Source organism: Galeopterus variegatus, unplaced genomic scaffold, assembly GCF_000696425.1.
Source record: "Galeopterus variegatus unplaced genomic scaffold, G_variegatus-3.0.2 Scaffold848, whole genome shotgun sequence".
Taxonomy (NCBI): domain Eukaryota; kingdom Metazoa; phylum Chordata; class Mammalia; order Dermoptera; family Cynocephalidae; genus Galeopterus; species Galeopterus variegatus.
The window spans coordinates 496,534-506,409 of NW_007726959.1; the positions used below are offsets into that span (position 1 = coordinate 496,534).

Consider the following 9,876-nt stretch of genomic DNA (forward strand, 5'->3'; position numbering starts at 1 on the left):
CAAAGTAATTCAACTGGTAAAAAATTTCACTTAAAAACAATTATATTTACTTGTGAAACAAATTCAAGCATTTCATTCTATCAATAAAAGGGAATTTTAAAAAGTGTTAATATTTAGGATACTCATTAGTTATTCATCCTATTAATGTTCTGTTTTACAAGATTTAGTTAATAAATAGAAAGTTCATGAGCCAAAAAAAAGGATATTCTCTGAACTGAAGAATTTGTGCCTGGACGTGGTCTTCACAGACCTGGCGTAGCTGCTTGTAGAGTGTTGGGGAAACTTTGTGAGAACAAAGGTTCTCAACAGCCTAAAAACAAAGGGAATAAACCAATTATTCAGTAAAAACAAATTAGCTCTTTAAAAAAATATGTATTTGTATACATAGCAATAAGCATAACAAAAAAGGCAGCCCCCACCCCCCCCCCGTACTTAGGTAATCTACAAATTTATGATAGTCAAGTTTAGGGCACTAACTGCTGAAACATTGGAGTCCAGTAATGGTTTGGTACAATGGCAGGTAGCAGAAGTTAACATGGGGCACCTACCCATACCTGGTGCAATGGTCTGAATGTATGTCCCCTCCAAAGGTCACATGGAACTTAATCCCTAATATGGTATTTGAAAGGTAGGACCTTTAAGAGGTGACTGGATCATGAGGACTGTGCCCACGTGAATGGATTAAGGGGTTAATGGTTTAATGGGCTGTCAGAGAGTAGACTGGTTTTCAAGGAGAGCACACAGATGTGCCCTTGGCTCAGCCTCCTTAGGTGATCCCCCATGTTGCCACGGGGCTCTGTACAGAATTCCCACCAAGAAGGCCCTCACCAGATACACCGCTGGACCTTGGACTTCCCAGCCTCCAAAACTGTAAGACCTGCTCACCCACATGTGCCATGCGTGGGCCCCAGGAGACTGGCCCACACCATTTCTGAACATCTCACAGTGCTTGGCTTTTCTCTTGTGCAACAGTCTCTAAACCTGGCTACACGCCACAGTCACTGGGAACTTCAAGACAGGTTTGATCCCACAGCCCTGCTGCTGGATACTGCAATTCCTTAGTCAGAGGTGGGATCACAATATGTGTAAGCTTACCCTGATGATTACAATGTGAAATCACAACTCGAGAACAAAGAATATCCACCTTCCTGACAGGAGGGAGAACGGGAGCAGGATTCCAGTTCCCTTCACTCTGACTAGGGCAGTGATTCTGTCCATAATGAGGTGAGGGAAAAGAAATTGTGACTGCCAGGCGACACAGACCAGGCTGTACTGCTTCCTATTTATTTTTCTGCAGACAAGATGTGTAATTTACTTAAGTTTTTTCTTAATGAAGAAACAGGCAATTTTTTGAGGCAGAAAATTTTTGTTAAAATATTTTTTCTCACATCAAAGAAACAATGTTTGTACATTCTAAACAGCTCTAATAAAATTTCCTTTCAAGGCTCATGTACACAACCAGAACCTTATTCAATTCAAATATGAAATGTAAACAGAAATGTGGTTTTTCTATTAACTAGTGTTGAACCATAAAAAAATGTGGAGATATACAGAATGAAAACACTTTAAAGAATCTGAATTTAATTCAAATACAGGATTCCCATAGGAAAAAAGTTAAAGTGTTATAAAGATATTTACTACAGCAATATGGATAAGTATTAATAATTCCATTACTTAATATTAGAACTGCTACATATTATATTAACCTAAGTTAAATACAGTAATTACTACCATATAAAATACATGCATATTTACCAAGATCAAAAGAGAATGTGGAATGACAATTATAATGTTTTCTAGCAAGTTTATTATCAGCACAATAACAAAAAAAATTCCACAAGCCTTGCCCTGAGATCCATCTTTCTATAGAAATAAGGGACTCTTCTGTATTTACATTCTCTAATTCTTCCTCAAACTTTCAACGGCATCACTTTGTGTTCTGTGTCTACAATTTAGTCAAAGATCTACCTTCCTTTCTCTCTTAAAACACCCGGGATAACCTCACAACAAAGGCTTTGCTACAAGAGTTAATCATGAACAAAACCCACAAACATAATTATTACAAAATAACTTTTTTACATATCACGTGGAGAAAATGTATTTTTTTTGGCATGAATCAAGATAAGCTCAGTGGTCATGTCCTTCATGAAACAGTATCTTATGAGGACCATTTGTCGAATGCTTTAATTCCCAAACCAGGAACCCAAACCCTTAAAACAACCTTTTCCCAGTTGTGACACATTACTGTTGAATTTTATAACCAACTTTTCCTCTTATATATCCTATTTGGCACAAACTTACTACGTACATAAAGCACACCGAGATTTACTTTGTTTTGAAACTGGGAACCTGGGGGCCCTGGGGATCCTGGGGACAGGGACAGAGACCTGTGGTGTGCTGAGTCACTGGTCACTCTTCACCTCACAGGCACCTCTGTGCCCTGAAGGCCAATGGCCTTTGTCTCTCTCCCTCCCCACCCCGTCAACTCCCCGCTGGCAGGGATCCTGGAAGACTGCTTTGCACTGTCACAGGAGCAGCACAACATAGGAGTTTCTTCCCGTTTTAGAAATGTATTCTCTAAATGTAAAAAGCACCTAATCAGACAAATACACTGTGCTTCGAATTGCTGTGCTGTGGCCACTCACATTTTAAAGACACACCCAGAGAAAAGGAATTTAATCCAGTAATTGGAGGTGGAGAGGAAGCTGCATTTGGTTCCCAGCTATGTTAGTATACAGAGGCTCCCTCGAATAAACTTAGTCAAGACGGAGACTTGGTTTATATTTTCCCTCACATAGTGCCCCCCCTCACATGGCTGCTTTCTAATCAGTTGGTTCTGCCATAGCCACCATACCCTTAGTTCTCCAGATGATTGTATTAGCATAGACAAGCATATTAAAATAAAATAGACAGTCTTGTTAACGTCAAATGCTTGCCTATTTATAGTGTGGAACAATCACCCCTGAGTGTATTCATCGCCACTTAAACAAAATGCTTCCTGTGGACAAGGGCAATCACTCCCCTCTAGTGTGGAATGCCAAAACAGGAAATTAAAATTAGCTGTGGGATAAAAAGAACTGTACAACATTTATTAAATTAGGATGTGCCTATTCTGGAAGATGATCTGTTTTACGTAAAGATCCTCGGGCTGAAGGTGAGGTTAGAGAGAAAAAGGAGAGAAACCTTTCACAGACTGGAAATCCTGAAGGAACAAAGCAGGCGAGTGCTGAAAGTTGTCGCTGTAGATGAAGGGGAGAAGCGGAGGCCAAACGTACAGCCACCAACGTCCTGTAAGCGCTCAGGAAAACAACTCAAACACACCCTGTTACACGGAGGCCTAGCTGACTACGGAAGACACAATGGCGGCGCCGGGGCACAAGGCAAAGCCCCCCGCTCTTGCTCCACAGCATGCGCTGAGAGGCTAGCACGGTGTTCTTCTCACAGACACAAGGAGCTCAGGAGCCACCAGAGCTCCTGCAGCAGCAGCATCTGCCCCGACACCAGGGCAGGCCTACTACACGGTAACCAGTCACCCCAGGGGAGGGGGTGCCAGCAGTGCCTGACCCCAAGTAAGACATGAGTAATGACAACATAAAAATTAAATTAGGACTCAAATCTGAGTGAGAAGAAACTCATAGAGGGAAGTTTCCCAGGGTAACAGTGCTGTCTCCCAGCTGCATTCATCAACACGGCGCATACAGTATATTGCTAGCCCCAAGTGTCACAGGAAGGAAACCACCTAATACAAATGACTATTTTATTGAATAAGGACAGTTGTTGAATTATGAAGTCCTTTCTATTAGGCCTGCTCTATTTAAGTTTGTATATTCTCCTGTTTTTGACTAACTTATGTACTGAATTCACTCTGGATTTGTTACTTTCTCAAATCGGTCCATCAAATAATGTGCTTGTTTGTCTACCATTCTCTGGGCTTTTCCACTGTTTCTAATCGGTATTGGCAATCCTATCAATACATTCAATACCTAACTCTACTATCGTTCTGCTCCACTGAAAGTTATCAACAGGTATGAGCACCTCACAGAGACATTACTCTGTGACTCAAGAAAGACAGCCTACGTTAAAGTTCTTTCTGGGAGGTTTGTTTTTATGCAAAAAATAATCAGTCTTAAATCAACACTTAGCCTTTCTCTGAAACTCTTCTCAAAACATAGTCTTCAGTTTTCTGTTGTCTCATTAAGCTGAAAAGAAGCTAACTAAAATCTAGAGACACAAGATACACAAAATGCACTTTCTTCTGTGAGTAGTTATCACAGGTCTAAACTCAGGTCTTTAAAAGCAAACAAAATATTTATGCCTTCAAAATATTCTCCTCCTCACATTACAGGAGGAAAATGACTGTGGGTGATGGGTGTGTGAAGACTTTTTCATCACCATACTTTGAATGACCATTTTTACCAAACAAAAACAAAGCAACAAACAAACAAGCAACAGGCTAGCAGAATCAGACTCATGAAATTGACAGGCCTCCTGAAGTTATTCATAAGGAGTAGAAGCTGCCTTCACAGGATCATGAGAGAGATCACTTTGGGAAGACTGAGCAGAATAAAAATCCAAAACCAAAACCTTTCAAACACTGGTGAGAACTGATACTCCCAAGTAAGATTCTTTTTTTTTTTTTTCTCTCTTTTTGTCTTTTTTTCGTGACCGGCAACGGATCGCAACCCTCAGTGTCGCGCCTGTACCGGACCGGGACCGGCAACGGAATCGCAACCCTCGGCGTTGCGCCCGCACCTCACTCAGCCAGTGACCGGCCGGTCTGTATGTGGGATCTGAACCCTCGGCGGGAGCGCCACCACGCTTCCCAAGCAGCACACTGTAGCAGTGCGCCACCGGGCCGGCCCCTCTCTTTTTGTCTTTTTTCGTGACCGGCAACGGATTGCAACCCTCAGTGTCCCGCCCGTACCAGACCGGGACCGGCTACGGAATCGCAACTCTCGGTGTTGCTCCTGCACCTCGCTCAGCCAGTGAGCGGCCAGTCCGTATGTGGGATCCGAACCCTCGGCGGGAGTGCCGCCGCGCTTCCCAAGCGGCGCACTGTAGCAGTGCGCCACCGGGCCGGCCCCAATATACATCTATTTTAAACAGAAGTCAGAGCACATCATATATGCACTGTCTTGTAATTTTTTAAATTTATTTTTGGACATGTAAAAATAGTTTTCCATGGAAAATATACTTTTATGTAATATAAAGTATAATATATTATATTACATGTAAGATACATTTTTCCATATAAAAAATTTGGACCTGTATCACTGTTTTTAATGGTTACATAGGATTAGTTACATAGTAATGGTTACATAGCATTCCATGATGTGAATATACCATAATTTATATAAGCAATACCAATTCTTTCTAATTTTTCTATTATAAATATTTCTATTACAAATATTTCCTTAGGATATAGCTTAGAATACAAGAATGCCCAGCACAAAAGTTAAAATGCATGTCTGACATTCAATCAAAGATTATCAGATATGTAAAGAAGTAGAAAAACAAAAGCCTTAATGGGGAGAAAAATCAATCAGTCAAAACCATGTAGAATAGAACTAGTCAGAAACAGACAGGATAGAACTAGCAGACAAAGATAATAAAACAGCTATTATAACTGTATTCCATATGTTCAAAAAGTTAAGTAGAGACACAAAAGGTACAAAAAAGATTCAAACTGAAACCTACAGAGGAAAACAATGCATGAGATGAAAATTACACCAGATGGTATTAAGAGGAGATTAGACATTGCAGAAGATTAGTAAACGTGAAGAAATAGATAATCTAAATAGCTCTGTATCTACATAGCAAATCTGAGTTTAAGACCTTTCCACAAAAAGCCAAGAAGGCATCACTAGGAAATTCTCTCAAACATTTAAGGAAGAAAAAAATACCAATTCTATGTAACCTCTTTCAGAAAATGAAGAGGTGGGAATATTTCCCAAATCATGAGGCCAGCACTACTTTCATATAAAAACTGGACAAAGCCATAACAAGAAATCAACACACCAATACCGCACATGATCAGAGGCACTACTTTCATATAAAAACTGGACAAAGCCATAACAAGAAATCAACACACCAATACCGCAAATGATCAGAGACGCAAAAATTAACAAAATGTTATCAAATTAAATCCAACTATATATATATATATATATATAAAATACATCAGGACCAAGTGGTATTTATCCCAGTAATGAGAGACTGGTTTAATATTTGAAAAACCAATCAATGTAATTAACAAACTAAGAAACAAAAATTATATGTTCACTTCAATACATAGATGCCAAAAAAAATTTGACAAAATGCAGAATCTATTTCCTATAAAAACTCTCAGCAAACAAGGAATAGAAGGCAACACCCAAAACCTGATAATGGGTATTTATGAAAACCTTATAGCTAACATCATATTCAAAGTGAAACAATGAAAGGTTTCCCCTCCTAAGACAAGGAACAAGACAAGGACGCCCCATTTTCCCCACTTCTATTAACCATTTGTACTGGAGATTCCAAACAGTGCAGTAAGACATGGAAAGAAAATCAAAAGCATGCAGATCAGAAAGGAAGAAGTAAACCTATCTCTATTCACAGGCAACATGATTGCCTATGCAGAATATCTAAAGGAAATCTACAAAAAATGTGCTAGAAATAAGTGAGGTTAGCAAGGCAGCAGGACACAAAATTAATACATAAAAATCAGTTATACTTCTATATAATAGCAAGAACCAGAAATTAAAATTTAAAACATAATTTATAATACCATCAAAGATATGAAGTTCTTAGGGATAAATTTCACAAAAGACGTACAAGACCCGCGCACTGAACCTAGAAGGCATTGCCCTGAGAAACAGAAAAAAAGACCTGAGTAAATGGAGCAACGTCCCTGTAATTGATCAGTAGCCTCAATACTGTTAAGACATTGATTTTCCCCACATTGATCTCTAGATTCTACATGATCTCAATCAAAATCCTGGCAGGCTCTTTTGTAGAAATTGGCAAACAAATTTAAAAATTCATATAGGAATACAAAGGATCAAGAACAGCCAAAACAACTTTGAAAAAAGGTAAAGCTGGAGGGTCACACTCTTGGATTTCACAACTTATTACACCCACTCATATACAAACAACTGATTTTTGACAAAAGAGCAAAGGCAATTCTGTCCGGGAAAGACAGTCTTCGACAAACGGTGCTAAAATATGTGCACATTTACAGGCAAACCACTGAATTTGGATTTATACCTCTCAATGTATACAAAAATTCACTCAACATCAATCATAGACCTAAATGTAAAACCTAAAACTCTAAGATGTTTAGGAAATACAAGAGACAATCTTTGTGACCTTAGATTAGGCAAAGATTTCTTACATACTAAAAGCACAACACACAAAAGAGCAAACAGATACACGTGACTTCAAAATTTAAAAGTTCTCCTGCTCAAGGGACATAGTTAAGAGAATCAAAAGACAAGCTGCACACTGGGAGAAAATATTTGCAAGCCCAATATCTGATATGGGACTCGTATCCACAATACATAATAAACTCACACACTCAATAAGAAAAATTTTAAAAACCCAATAAAAAAATGAGCAAAAGATATAAACTGACACTTGATTCAGAGAAGATACATAGAATGGCAAATAAACTACAGATACTTAACATCAATCAGCAGGGGAACACAAATTAAGATCGCAATGAAATTCCACTATACACCTACTAGAATAGCTAAACTTAAAAAGAATGACACCACCAAATGCTGGCAAGGACATGGAACAACTGGACTTCTCGTTCACTGCTGGCAGAGATGCAACGTGGGGCAGCCACTTTGGAAAACAGGAAATGTCTTATAAAATTAAACATACACTTTCCATATGACCCTGAGAAGACGTAGATATTTACCTGAAAGAATGAGAATGTACGTCCACACACAGACTTATTCTCTAATGTTCACAGCAGTTTTATTCATAACAACCAAAACCTGGAGACTCAAATGTCTATTCATTGGTGAATGAATGAACCAATTGTGGTACAGCCATACTACTCAGTAATAAGAAAAAACAAATCACTATCACACAGTGTGCACGAATCTCAAAAACACTGTCATAAGTGAAAGAAGCCGGACACTAAAGACTGCAAAATGCATGCTCCATTTAGACGAGATTCTACAGATGGAAAACACAGTGACAAAAGCAGATCAGTGATGGGCCAGAGCCGGGAGTCGGGGGCGGGACTTGCTGCAACCCCGGGGGACTCTCGGGGGATGGGAAGTCTCCACCTGGACTGCGGTGCTGTCACACGACCGCACACGTGTGCTTAAGCTCGATGAAGTACACACCGTACGCAAGTCAGTGCTGGTGAAGAAGACATGATCAACTCACAACTTAGGACATGGACTGGAACTTGAGCACACCAGCTACCAACAGCGGTTTTCTTCTGGCGGTGGGAGTGCGGGTGATTCAAATTTCCTTTTTTGTATCTTCTATAACTTTTATAACGCAGTCGCTTGAGTAACCGAAAAATGTAGATATTAGTAAACTAACTAACGTTATCCCATAAAAAGCGGACGTCAGAAAAAAACAGTCCGCTTGAGTGAATCACGCAAACAGCCAAGCGCACTTGGGGGCGGGGAACCACCTCCTGAGGGCCCGGGGGCGCGCGGGGAACCACCTCCTGAGGGCCCGGGGGCGCGCGGGGAACCACCTCCTGAGGGCCCGGGGGCGCGCGGGGAACCACCTCCTGAGGGCCCGGGGGCGCGCGGGGAACCACCTCCTGAGGGCCCGGGGGCGCGCGGGGAACCACCTCCTGAGGGCCCGGGGGCGCGCGGGGAACCACCTCCTGAGGGCCCGGGGGCGCGCGGGGAACCACCTCCTGAGGGCCCGGGGGCGCGCGGGGAACCACCTCCTGAGGGCCCGGGGGCGCGCGGGGAACCACCTCCTGAGGGCCCGGGGGCGCGCGGGGAACCACCTCCTGAGGGCCCGGGGGCGCGCGGGGAACCACCTCCTGAGGGCCCGGGGGCGCGCGGGGAACCACCTCCTGAGGGCCCGGGGGCGCGCGGGGAACCACCTCCTGAGGGCCCGGGGGCGCGCGGGGAACCACCTCCTGAGGGCCCGGGGGCGCGCGGGGAACCACCTCCTGAGGGCCCGGGGGCGCGCGGGGAACCACCTCCTGAGGGCCCGGGGGCGCGCGGGGAACCACCTCCTGAGGGCCCGGGGGCGCGCGGGGAACCACCTCCTGAGGGCCCGGGGGCGCGCGGGGAACCACCTCCTGAGGGCCCGGGGGCGCGCGGGGAACCACCTCCTGAGGGCCCGGGGGCGCGCGGGGAACCACCTCCTGAGGGCCCGGGGGCGCGCGGGGAACCACCTCCTGAGGGCCCGGGGGCGCGCGGGGAACCACCTCCTGAGGGCCCGGGAGCGCGCGGGGAACCACCTCCTGAAGGGCGCGGGGGCGCGCGGGACCACTTCCTGAAAGGTGCGGGGGCACACCCCTCCTGAGAGCTCCCCTCCTATGGTGCACGGGGAGACCCCCTCCTGAGGGGTTTAGGGAAGCGTTTCCGAGGCCAGGCTCGGCCGCGCGCGTATGATCCCTGGAGGGGAAAGCCAGACTGCGTGGGGCTGCTCTCGCCACTGAACCCAGACCCTTCTCAGCTCCTGGCAGGCCCGAACACCCAAGGAGAGCGGTGGCGCCCCGGCTGAGAAGCGAGGGACGCAACACAAAGACAACCCCGGTCCTCCTCAGCCCGAGCGCGTCACCGAGCCGGCCCCGGGGTTGCGCCCGCGCGCACTCTCCCTCCGGAACCAAGGTGCGGGGAACACGGGCCGGGGACGCTGGGCCGGAGACGGACCCGGACCGGAAGTGACGCGCCGGGC

General features: G+C 44.4%; 1 protein-coding gene across 1 annotated transcript in view; it reads right to left on the reverse strand.

Annotated features, from left to right (window-relative positions):
• Positions 1-304, reverse strand: part of CUL4A (cullin 4A) — a 38,905-nt gene extending 38,601 nt beyond the window's left edge. The window contains exon 1 of the mRNA XM_008572928.1: positions 207-304. The gene's annotated coding sequence lies outside the window, so the exon portion shown is untranslated. The remainder of the gene's footprint in view (positions 1-206) is intronic.
• Positions 305-9,876: the final 9,572 nt, after the last annotated feature.